Consider the following 11,608-nt stretch of genomic DNA (forward strand, 5'->3'; position numbering starts at 1 on the left):
CAGTGGAGTCCATACATTTCTTAAACATAAATTAGAAGAACAAAAGTTAAATCCAACAAACGCATGTAGCTGGTAACATTTTAGACACAGTGACAATGATTAGAAATCAACACCATTAAGTCTAATGAAAACATTGGCCATGTGATTTGAAATGCAGCCATGGAAAATGGCTTCAGGCGTCCTATAAACCATTTCCTTAGAACTGAGTGTACCAATAAAAAGCTCTTATGTATCAGACCTCCAATGGAGCCGGATACAATAAATGGCAGATAAGGTATCTGCGACATGCATTTGCGGTCCCTTCGCCTGCGAAGAGATTTAATATTACTGTGTTTTCTAATTGGCCCCTTATTGAATAGTGGCCGAGTAGCCCTACTCGGGCAGGGCAGACCGGACTGACTAACTGCCCCAGGGAGACAGAGATATTGCTTCTCTGCTCTGAGCCGACGGTCCCCCTGCCGGTTGATGGCCCGGGATGATTAACGCTTGGATGCCCGCAGAGTTAATCCTCCCAGGCCGCTCACTGTTTTTAGGGTCGTAATTGCATGCGGCTGCAGTGCGGTCCGGCGACTGCGCATTATTGCGACACAAAGAACAGTAAGTTTTGACACATCTGTACATGGTAATATAATATGAACATACATACATACACATATATATATATATACACACACATACATACATACACACACAAATATACACATACGCAGTAGAGAATGTGCAGCGCACCACGATCCAGTGAAGAAGCAGGTCTGGCAAAATACACAATACATTTAAATACCAATGGCTGCCAAATCTCGCGATACCTGTGACGTCTCAATTCAACTCCGGCCAATGGAAAATCGCATCCATAGCGCATGCGCCGCACGGACAGGTATAGGGGAGTGACTCGCCGTATGTCAGTCCTCACATCATCCCTAAAGGCACGCCCACTGGGGAGTACCTTGAGAAGAGTGATTAGCCCTGGCAGCGGCTATACAAACCCCCTGTCCCGCCGGTGCACGCGCGAGGGCACAATATGAAATTTGTATGTGAAAAAAATCTTTATATATATATATGTTAAACGGGCCATGTTGTGTACCGTGTGAAAGCACTTCTTGATAAAGTGCTAGGCACGAAACGCGTAGAAGGGTTGCATCCCTTGTTTTTATGACTTTCTAATAAAGATAGATTTTTGCCAGACCTGCTTCTTCACTGGATCGTGGTGCGCTGCACATTCTCTACTGTTGGACTTCATATCTCATCAGCAGCACGCGGTGGAAGGGAGACTTTGGATGCTAAGTGAATACTGTGAGTACCTGACCTAGGGCCAACCCAATGAGGTAGATGAGGGTGTTCTTGGACAACCTACGCCAGCCTTCAGGGTATCCTTAGTGCCCCTTTTTACCTTTGGGCTCAGTATATACACTAATTGAATGCATTAAAACCCAGAGTGTGCTCCCTTCCCTTCTACACATACCGAGCACTTTGAGCACCATTGCTTTACCAAAACTGCGTATACACATACGCAACCTGATCAAGTTAAATCAGTTCAAAGTGATGCTGTTGGTACTGGTGATGACCCAGCTACAACTAGTACTCAAAGTCATCATCATAACAGACACAGCAAGTTTAAGCGGATGGGCAATAATAACATTATCAATTAATTACATTTGCGACCATCTCTGCAGAAGACCCACTTCTCCTGTCCCCCCTCTGTCCAGTAAATGACAATGAACTTCAAGCTAAGAAGAGATATAAAAAGTGAACTAAAAGCAAAAGTTCAAGGTCAGCCGGCTGTGTCCCTGCCCATGCACCCAGGATTCAAGATGCTATGGTCATGGATGTAGCAGCTGGCTAGCAGATTGTTAATAACACTTGTACAAGCACAATCACTGCCCTTTAAAAATAACCTTACAACAATAACTGTCTAAATGGCTGTGTAAGTACCACTCACCATTATCAATGCCTCGGGTCGCCACCTCCTGTACTTCGCAGATGTTGTAAATTAGCACAACTACTATCAGCAGAGATGGCGCAGGCCGGTGTGTTGCATTGGCAGGTTGGCATCTGCAAAGCACCTGGCTTGGTCAGTTTTTAATTTCTCATCTCCTGCCACCGCCACCACCACCGCCATCACGATATCATCCATCATCATCATCATGTTACTGGCATAACCCCCGTCATTGCAACATTCCAAATATTAGCAAAAGATTATTTGGACCATCTAGTGGGGGATGGGCCCAACACCACAATATAGCAGCACCCAAACTGCTGTGCTATGCACGCAGTGTAACACCTGTCCTAATATCTGTCACAATAAACAATTAGCAATTTCACACCTGGCAAGTGGCAATGCAGGACGACCAGCCACCAATTCCATAGCATCTAGATTGGCACTGGCACAGTGCTTGGCTCACTGTAAGAGTTAGTCCCTTTGAAGGAGTTAAATACGGTTATCAAGACTGATGAAAAAAACCTCTGCTAATAGCAAAAAGCATTAAGGTAGCTGCATAGGTCTCACGCAGAAGGAAGTTATACAATTCAGACTCTCTCCCCCACCCTCCCCTTAATGAATTTAATGTCTTAACCCTATTGATACTGGAAGATTGGTGGCACACAGTGGTGATCACATGGTCGCAAACCTGAGAGACCCCCTGAAAAATAGAAATCCCAGTCTGATTATAACACTTCCCTCACGTAGGAAAAGTGACTCAGGATTAAACAAGCCAGGGATTCTGGGAAAAGTACTGTAGCCAGCACAGACTCTCGCTCATTTTGTTCTTTAGAATTAAAATAGTTTATGAAGCTATAGAATTTTTTTTGCATGTTATTGCACCTTTTAAATACATTCCAATTTATAAATATTGGTGTATATTAAAAACTAATAGTGGCACGAGATAAATAGATTAAATATAATCCGATCTGCTTAATCTCTTCAGCATTTTTGCAAATTCTCTCTTTAGAGATGGCTTCTTTAGTTCTAGAAACCTGAATAAAATTGGCTTTGCCGTTTTGAAATGTCCAGGTCTACCTACAGTAACTGGTTTCTCTTGTTCCACAGCATGCTTACTTCTGAAACAGTGATTAGTGAACAAATGTATTTAAATATGCATGGGTGTACTATGTTATTTCAGTCTTTGCATTTTGTGCTTTGGTGCTGTGAGTCTCAAAGAGTGTCAAGCAGAGTACCTGGGATTCAGTAAACAAATTCCTCTGCATTGTCTGAAAGACTGACTCATTCTGTAAACGGTGATAGCGCAGATCCAGTGCTATTGCAAGGAAAAACCTCATTTACTTTGTTGTTCTGATTCCAAATATATTTCAATGAAATGCCAGCCGTTTTTGTGGTTTTGATCAGGCACAATATTTTTCGTCCCTGATTAGGGCTTCCAGTATACAGGCATACCCCACATTAATGTACGCAATGGGACCGGAGCATGTATGTAAAGCGCAAATGTACTTAAAGTGAAGCACTACCTTTTTTCCACTTATTGATGCATGTACTGTGCTGCAATCGTACTATAAGTGCATAACTGATTTAAATAACGCATGTGTAACAGGCTCTATAGTCTCCCCGCTTGCGCACAGCTTCGGTACAGGTAGGGAGCCGGTATTGCTGTTCAGGACGTGCTGACCAGCGCATGCGCGAGCTGCCGTTTGCCTATTGGGCGATATGTCCTTACTCACGAGTGTACTTAATGTGAGTGTCCTTAAACCGGGGTATGCCTGTAAAGAGTTAAAGGGACCTGTCATGTTACAGAGTGAATGATGCCTGCACTGATACACACTCCATTGTTGCTCAGTCTTGCTAAGAATGGTAAGTGGCAGAACAGCAGGGTGGTCGATTTCAAATGCTTGACATTTAAGGCATTCACTCGGACTAGAATAAGTTTGGCTTTAACTGTTTGATATTTCAAGCAGCCTTTGCCTTTTAGGGGTGGAGCGGCAGCAAACTAAACATTTTAATTGAAACATCAAAGAAAAACGAAATCAAAGATTATTTTACCGCATGAAAAAAACCAGCAATCCAAGAATGGATCAAATGGTTCCAATGTTCCCTATGAAAATAGTAGAGCGTATGCTTTTATTGGCCTTGCCGATTAGCAGAGTCTGGCACTTCAAAGAAATTGCTTCTACCTGTTTCCAAGGAATACAGTCTGGTTATTATATTTACATGTTAAAAGAGAGAAAATAGGAAATAGTACTTTGTCAAAGGTAGCTATTTTCTTAAATCTGTCAAAACCTAGACCATTAATGGTGGTCACAATATATACACACACATACACACACACACACACAATAAATGTGTGTGTGTGTGTGTGTGTGTGTGTGTGTATATATATATATACAGTAATCTTTCCTTTTGCTGTATGCATTACTGTGGAGGGTTTTTGTCACTTTTTTTTACCCACCATAACTTAACTAAGTGTGGTGAAACCTATCCCTGCTTCATTTTGCAAAGCCAGTATAACCAACCCCACACTGAGGAGACCCATTAAGGTCGAAACAGCTGTCTGTGGGTGGGTTTACTGGCTATGCATCTTAACCCTGGCTGTGCTTAAAACTGTGAAATGCAGCAAGCTTAAGCTTATAGGGGACCATGTTAAATGGTTTTGAAGCAAAAGGAGGCACTGTATGCTCATTTGCATGTCATTTCCCAGAATCCCTTGCTGCAGTGGCAGTGCTGTGTGCTGGGTGATAATGGTGAAAGGCAGGTTTGCAGACCTGTCTAAGACATGCAAATGAGCATACAGTAATATTTCCATTTGTGAGATATATATATATATATATATATATATATATATATATATATATATATATATATATATATATATATGTGTGTCAGACTGATCCACAAACCAGCCTTTCCCCATTATCTCTTAGCATACTGCAAAGTAGCAGGGAAAAACATGGTAGGGCATTGCGTGGAAATTTGAAAAGGGCTGGTCTCAAGTCAATATGGTTCAAAGAAATGTTTAATTAGCACAAGGCAAACATGTAAAAGGTAAAAAAAAAAAAAAAAAAGAAACCCTCTAGGACCTTTTACATGTTTGCCTTGTGCTGATTAAATATTTATTTTAACCATATCAATTTGCGCCCAGTTCTTTCTACATTTCCATGCAGTACACCGCCATTTTTTTTTTCTTGCTACTTTGTTTTCGACTATCCAGCAGGAGCGCGCCAAACAGAAAGGAACCGACGGGGACTTCGGCTTTGTGAGTAAAGAGACATACACTGCCACATGGAGTGACACCCATTTTATTGATTGAGCGTTTGGGCCAGTGTGGTTTTGGATAGGTGCGCTATTCTATCTATTATATGAACATACTAGTTATATACTGTATACCAGGCACCCACTGCTGAAGGCTAGTTCTAGGCCTATTCAAAATTCATAAACAGTTCCTATTCAAAACTAAAACTATTACCACTTCAGAGGTTTTTGGATGCACCAATCTGGGACCTGTACCCACAAAATTCACTGTGATACTTCCCCTGCAGCCAGGGAGTCTGGGTAATGACATGCAAATGAGCATGGTTATATTTATTTACATACCGTCTACTTACCATGATGCTAACCTGAGTTCCATGTGATTTTGGGGAACATCATGTAGATATGTTATTAACTACTGCACTAACAAAATAATGATGTATATAGTGGCACCCAGCACCCACTCCTACAATATTATCTTTCTTTGATTTGGTTCAAGGTTTATTATAGTTACAGTACTGTATGTTAGACATACATACAGTATGTGGGAATAACATATACAAATACACATACCTAGCATCTAAGGCAAAATATCTCAAAACAAATTCTGAAAGAACAATTCCGGAAGAGGTTTTACAATCAATTCTTCATTCATAGGAGAGGGGGTGGCTCAGTGAGTAAAGACACTGACTGGCACTGAGAGTTTGAAGCAGGGGAGCCTGGTTCAATTCCCGGTGTTGGCTCCTTGTGACCTTGGGCAAGTCATTTTATCTCCCTGTGCCTCAGGCACCAACAAATAGATTGTAAGCTCCACGGGGCAGGGACCTGTGCCTGCAAAATGTCTCTGTAAAGCGCTATGTAAAACTAGCAGCGCTATATAAGAACATGCTATTATTATTATTTTACCTGCCAAAGCTTTGAGCTTTGCGATAAGTTGCCAATTTATACAATCATCTTACTCTGTGCAACGATCAACTCAACAGAGGTAATACATACTTTGATCAAGACTGGAGATAGGGAAATTATTTGTGCAAGTCTGAATCCGTTGAAAATATCGCATTTTTTTTAGTAAGCGTGAATATTCGCTGACCCATCTGAGACCAGACAAACCCGCCTCTTTTTCTAAAAATGATTAATTTGTGTAAAGAATTTAACAAACGTTAGTAAACATTTGTCGAATCAAAGGTAAAAAAAAATGTTTTGTTCAAGCGAAAACCAGGTAAATAACATCTTTGTGGGATTTTCTCGTTTTTGCGCAGAAGTATGTTCTGACAAGTATGTTGGACAACGAATATTCGTGGGTTTGCAAATGTTTAAACCAAATTGTTGAATTCTTCGCAAACCGAACTCGGACACATTCGTCCGTTTCTAACCACGACAGGTAAATAAAACCATTGGGGTTATCGAAACAAAAATCAATTGCAATCCTAGCCTATAAAAACATTCCATTACCCATAATGCAAAGTGTATTCCGGTACGTACGCACAGATTCTAAAAGGATTGAACTATTATTACAAATGTTGAATGATTCATAAGAGCATATTTTTTATTATTGTTTTTTTTACATCTACCACCTGACACTAAAATTAGCATAAAAAAAATATATGCGTAGCCCCGGTCTATTTTCCTCCTCAGCGACCCCCAGGTCTGCGCTCCGAGCGGTCGCAGGTGTCGCCGGAGGCAGCGACGGACCCGCCGGGGTGCCGAGAAGGTGGGGGCCAGAGCAGGGAGCGCTCCGAGTCCTCGGAGCCTCGGCAGCGCACCCGGCTAGCGGGGGCCGCCATGACAGTCTGTGCGCACATGTGCAGTGGTTGCACATGCGCAGTAAGGTGCGGGGGTTGCTGCAGCCATTAGGGACTCGCGCATGCGCAGGACAAGCGCGCACGCGGCCCCAATGCTTTAGAGGCCTCCACGGGACTACAGTTCCCATGAGGCTTAGGGCCAAGCACCCCAGGTATCCCCGAGTGGCCAATGAGGGCCAAGGATTCCCTAGAGCAGGGAAAGGGATACATTTCGCGGGCTTAGGAATGGCAGTTGGAGCTGGGAGCAGGAAGGGGGAGGCAGGGTGTAGGGAGCAAGTGGCTCCTACACCAGGTAAGGTAATCCCCAGGTCCCAGGCAGGCCCCAATCCCCAATAGGGTAGTGGGTAGGTGCTGAGGGAAGGCCCCTAAGGTAGGGACCCAGCCCTTCGGTGTGAGTGTGTGTGCAGTCTTGTCAGTGTCACGGCTGTCAGTGCTGTGAGCGCTGACAAGAAGGCACAGTGTGTGTGCAGTGTAGCTGCAGGTACCAGGTTGAGTGCAGTGCGGTTGCTGCAGGTACTAGGTTGAGTGCAGTGCAGGTGTCGCAGGTTAAGCAGAGGAGCTAGTGAGAGGGGATCCGGGAGGTGAAGGGAGAGGTAGTGTGGGTGCAGGGGGTCAGTGGCCCGCCTTCATAGGACAGTTCTGCCCCGTAGGCCCCTAGGAGAATCCCTGATGTCACCGTAGGTAGCAGTGCTGCAGGGACGTCCCATAGTGGTAGCAGCATCACTCTTTACTGAGTACCAGTTAGGGACAAAGCACAGAGTTGCGGTTGTGGCGAGTCGTTTGGGACCAGACGGCTGGACATTGAGACCCAAGAGGCAGGCCGCTGATTCGTCTGACCCTTTGCGAAGTTGTTACCGGTCACCGCCGTGACCGGACAGTATTATTTACATCAAGTGCACCAACACCGGTCAACAGGCGCTGATCCCGCCTTAGGCGTAACTCTTTGGGGACACTAGTGAAGTGGCCAAAGGACTGAGCCTATACAAATATAGTATCATACATGGACACGGTGTGTGGGGCACGCGGTGAGGGGACGGAGATGTTACTCCTGATGAGAGTGGCCGAGCCACTAAGGTTATATGGTGTTATAGTATAAGGTATATGTTATGTGTTATTACCACGTTCATTATAAAGTGATAAGGTACTGTTGCATTATAGTAAAACTGGTTGCATTCATATGTGTGTTGTATTTCTTGCCCAGGGGAATCTCACATCACGGGGATCCTGGGTAAGTGGAGGCGCTGTGCTATAAGTGTTACCCCAGGCTCCCAGCTAGCGGAGGCTCAGATCTCCTGGAGCCACAGGCGCGTGCAGTTACCCGTAGTCTCTTTGGGAGCGTCAGAAAAAGGGCTACATATGCATATTCCAGCATAACACAGACAATTTAATTAAGAGATGGCAAATGCAAACCTTGCAAGCATTACTGTACAAGAATTGCAGTCTTCTTTATAGGTACAACAAACTGTCTGAATTTAAGTTGGGAATTGGAGAAAAAAAAAGATTGGTGTTTTATATAGTATACTGTACTACAGGGGGGCGCAAACTTTTTTCCCTGCGCCCCCCTGACGGCTGTCCCCTCACTCCCGCGCCCCCCCCAACCCCAACTTACCCTCGCACCGGCGTAATGACGTCACGTTGCCATAGCAACGTGACGTCACATGACCTCGCAGCGTCATTTTGACGCCGCGTTGCCATGGCGACGCCGGGAGGAAGCCGCCGGAGCCACGGGTAAGTATGGTTTACAGAGGCCCTGCAGCTCCCCCGGCACTTAATTTAAGTGCCTTCGGGAAGCGCGCGGGGCCTCTGTAAACCCCGCGCCCCCCGTCGGCAGTCTCGCGCCCCCCCTGGGGGTCGCGCCCCACAGATTGCGCACCGCTGCTGTACTAGACGCAGTATGCTTGTATTATTTTGCAAATGTTACCTTTCTAACATACTGCAGATGTGACCATTGCAGGAAAGAAAATAAAGCCAAATCATTAGATATTATTTAATTACTGTAGTTCTAAAATGGCACGTTCTCTTTACCTGTATGTGTGTGGGAGCCAGCTATTCTTTGATCAAAAGTATCTCTGTAAAAACATGTTTTACATATGAGGTTATTATACCAGGGAAGGAAGTTATTTTCATAGACAATGTAGCAGTCGGCACTCTCGTTAAAAGCAAAGTTTTCCTTTATTTCATCACTTTAAAATATAGCAGCAATTAATTGGCTCCACACACAGCCTACCATGGAGGGTATAACATCTGCACAAGGATCTGGGGATGTTCCCTCTTGTAAGGAGGTTATTAACTAAAGCTTTGAAGAACAGAAGAGAATATTAATTCAAATTGCTTTTTTTTTTTTTTTTTTAAATAAAATGTTGCCACTTTTCACAAGAATTTAGCAAAGATGGCTGTGTATAAAGGGTCACGTGACCTGCACATTGATTTTTAATGCTTGGCAATTTTTTTTGGGGGGGGGGGGTGCGAACTTTGTCCTTTTGCTAATTATTTTCACGTAGAAAAAAAAACAGCAAATGTCAACGGGTTCACAAACTCTTGCCAAAATGTCTCACATCACAAAATATAAAATTAGAACAGGGGTGTTCAACTCCAGTCCTCAAGCCTCCCCCCCTACCCTCTACCCCCCCGCCCCCGCCCCCCCCCCCCCCCCCCCACACAAAACAGGTAAAGTTTTCAGGATATCCCAGTTTCAGCACAGCTGGCTCAATCAAAGACCGTTGATTCAGCCACATGTGCTGAAACTGGGATATCCTGAAAACCTGACCTGTTGGGATGGGGGGTTGGGGCGGGGGGTATCTGGCTTGAGCACCCCTGTATTAGAACTCAAAGTCAATAGTGAAATCTTCTGAGATAACAAGTGCCTGCGAAGTGCTGATAATAATCTTACACTGCACTAAAAAGTATCAGTAAAGAACTCAAAGTCTGCAACCTGGTATAGGGGGTAAAGGTTCACACTTGGAAGTTCTTTACATTCCTTCATCCCACTATTCTGCTGCCTCACACCAAATCCCTAAATTCCTAATTCTCAAAATTAAGTGATTAATCAAATTACTTAAACACAATACACGCCTCAACATCCTGCTGCCTTAACCAACGCGTTATTTTTTGGAAGAGGAAAATAGCAAGGTTCTCAAGGTTTGTTTTTTAGATTTCATCATAAGGATTACTACATTAATTATAGGAATTACCTGTGTTGTAATATAAGAAACCTGCAAGTTGCTCAAGTAGCCAAAGTGTTATGAAAATGAGAAAACGATGTGAAATCTAGTAGACGTTTTTATCACATACAAAACTTTTCTTGCCAAGATGCTGCTGAAGGTTTTGCATCCAAAAGAAAAAAAAAGTGCAGTTAAAATGCACCTGGGACAAGAAGTTAACTTTTTTTTTCTTTAATACAAAATATTGCCCTTCACAATCAATTTCGACTATGCAGGTTTTCAGTGTTTCATTTCTTTTTTACCTTTGCCCTGGTTAACATTTTCTTTTACATTCTAATGAAAACTTGCAACAATGGGACATCTTTTTGTTTAACCCTATAACGATCAGCAGGTGAACATATGTAAAACAGAGGGCACATGATAAAGCACAGACATAGCCCACTATTTATTTGGAATGAAAATATTTAGCTCTCCCCACAAACATCTGGAAAAGGTTTGACATGTCTTACCTGTAAGAGGCCAGTGTACACAGTCCTCGCTAGAAGTTAAGCCATGACTTGCAGAACAGCCTTTCAGTAAACACTGAGGTTAGATCCGAGACACTTCTCTCCTAAATCACTCAGAAACAAGTTGGTTCAAGTTTGAGGAGGAATTACAGTACCTGATTGAGAAAAGCAGAGGAAGCGAAAGGAGTCTGAGGAGAGTTTCAGTGACGTCAGCAGTATGTCTTACGGAAATCCGCAGCCCAGAACATTTTATAGCTATATTACATGGCACTATTGCAATCAACACCCAGTTCCAGTGCGTGCTGTGCAGACACCTGCCTAAAGGGAAATTGGTGTACTTATAAGGAATGTGGTTAATCTTGGAATTTGTTGTGGTCATTTTAACCCTTTCATTCCAAGGGGACCTGCAGTGTTTTGCATATCTAAGCAACATGTTGCAGGCAACTAATGCAGCAAATGGGTTTATTATAGATAGACAGATAGACACACACACACACACACACACACACACACACACACACACACACACACACACACACACACACACACATATACTATTATTATTATTATTTTTTTTTTCATCTAAGCCTTAGAGTGACCTGAAAGTGGTTCATATTTTGTATCACATTTTATGTCATTAAATACAACACTCACTCTCTTTGTGATTTGTAGTGTTGGTAGTATTTATCTATGAACCCAATAATTTATAGGGTGGTGCAATATGGCAGAAAAAAAGACTCCAAAGAGAGTGTTGGAATAGGAATATACATTCACCTGATGCCAGAGGTGACTAAAATGTACAGAACCTTGTGTGATTTTAGCAATGCTGAATTTAAGCCAAATACATTTCACAGCTGTGTTTGTTGAAAGACATTGTCTCTGCTACTGTAAATCGCAAAACCCCCACTATGTTTTGTTCTTAAGGGTCCTACATGTAAACGGATGTAG

General features: G+C 43.2%; 1 protein-coding gene across 5 annotated transcripts in view; it reads right to left on the reverse strand.

Annotated features, from left to right (window-relative positions):
- The window catches only part of KCNJ15 (potassium inwardly rectifying channel subfamily J member 15), a 56,612-nt gene extending 45,654 nt beyond the window's left edge, over window positions 1-10,958 (reverse strand). For 2 of the 5 annotated variants that reach the window (XM_075593747.1, XM_075593746.1), the window contains exon 1: window positions 10,664-10,809. The gene's annotated coding sequence lies outside the window, so the exon portion shown is untranslated. The other 3 variants (XM_075593750.1, XM_075593748.1, XM_075593751.1) reach the window with 3 other exon arrangements.
- Between the last annotated feature and the right edge of the window lie 650 nt (window positions 10,959-11,608).

This window comes from Ascaphus truei, chromosome 3, assembly GCF_040206685.1.
Source record: "Ascaphus truei isolate aAscTru1 chromosome 3, aAscTru1.hap1, whole genome shotgun sequence".
Lineage (NCBI taxonomy): Eukaryota > Metazoa > Chordata > Amphibia > Anura > Ascaphidae > Ascaphus > Ascaphus truei.